The sequence below is a fragment of the Lolium rigidum genome, chromosome 4 (genome assembly GCF_022539505.1).
Source record: "Lolium rigidum isolate FL_2022 chromosome 4, APGP_CSIRO_Lrig_0.1, whole genome shotgun sequence".
Lineage (NCBI taxonomy): Eukaryota > Viridiplantae > Streptophyta > Magnoliopsida > Poales > Poaceae > Lolium > Lolium rigidum.
The window spans coordinates 138,568,183-138,569,969 of NC_061511.1; positions in this window are offsets into that span (position 1 = coordinate 138,568,183).

Consider the following 1,787-nt stretch of genomic DNA (forward strand, 5'->3'; position numbering starts at 1 on the left):
GTTCGGCCACAGGGGCCGGAAGTTCCGGTTGGATGCTTTCGCACCAGAGCAGCTCATGGACTGAGAGTGGGCGGAACTAGGGCGGAACTTCCGGTGACCGGAAGTTCCAGCCAAGTTCTGGCCTACTTCCGGAATCACGCGAAAACCATACTGGAACCATCTGCGAGTAAAAACCCCATTTTCGGAACTTGCCCGAAAGTAGGGCGGAAGTTCCGCTGACAGGAACTTCCGGCCTACTTCCGCCGAGCTTCATCGTGTGAGGCACTGAGATTCTGCTGAAAGAAGCATCTAGGCGGAACTTCCACCTGCAGGGGCCGGAACTTCCGCCTGAAGCAAAAAGGCATCAATGTCTCCAGTTTTGTCAATCCATTCCACCAGCCATGTATATATAATGAAACCATGTACCTGTCAACATCAACACACATAAATAGATACCTATTGTTGACATCAAACACACAAAACCCAAAAGGGCGGGAAATGTTCTTTCAACGTTGCCTTAGTGATTACATGAACCAAATCCAGTACACCAAGTCCAATCATCACGAGAGATGATGTAGCTTCAATAGCGTACATCGACATGTTCATCATATCATCTATATGATTCATGCTTAACCTTTCGGTCTACCGTGTTCCGAGGCCATGTCTGTACATGCTAGGCCGTCAAGTCAAACCTTAGTTTCCGCATGTGCAAATCTGGCTTGCACCCGTTGTATGCACACGTTGAGTTTATCACACCCGATCATCACGTGATGCTTCGAAACAACGAGTCTTAGCAACGGTGCTAACTAAGGATGAACACTTTATTATCTTGATTTTTAGTGAGAGGGACCATCTCATAATGCTACCGTCGCGATCTAAGCAATATAAGATGCATAAAAGGATTAACATCACATGCAATTCATAATGTGATATGTTATGGCTCTTTTGTCTTTGCGCCTTTGATCTTCATCTCCAAAGCACGGACATGATCTCCATCATCAACGGGCATGATATCCATCATCCTCGGCGTGGCGTCAAGGTTAATTGCGCTGTCTCCATGGTTGTCCACCATGTGTAGTAACTATTACAACTACTTTGAAATAAAACTACTACATGAAATATAAAGACAACCATAAGGCTCCTGCCGGTTGCCACAATACAATAATGATCATCTCATACATATTCATCATCACATCATGTCCATATCACATCACCAAACCCTGCAAAAACAAGTTAGATGCCTCTAATTTGGTTTGCATATTTTACGTGGTTTAGGGTTTTTGAGTAAGATCCAATCTGCGTACGAACATGAACCACAACGCTGATACAAGTGTTGTCATTGAAAATTGTAAATTGAATCTTAACTATGGTGAGAGAAACTGACACCCGCAAAGCCATTTATGCAATACAAGTTGCATGTCAAGCGTGGAGCAAGTCTCATGAACGCGGTCATGTAAGGTTAGCCCGGGCCGCTTCATCCCACCATCCCGCAAGATGCAAAGTACATGATAAACAAGAGACAACAAAAGCATCAACGCCCATAAAACCATTGTGTTCTACTCGTGCAACCAATCTATGCATAGACACGGCTCTGATACCACTGTAGGGATTCGTAGCATAGAATTTTTTTGCCTACCGATACGTCTCAAACGTATCTATAATTTCTTATGTTCCATGCTACTTTTATGATGATACTCACATGTTTTATACACACTTTATGTCATTATTATGCATTTTCCGGCACTAACCTATTGACGAGATGCCGAAGAGCCGATTCTTGTTTTCTGCTGTTTTTGGTTTCAGAAATC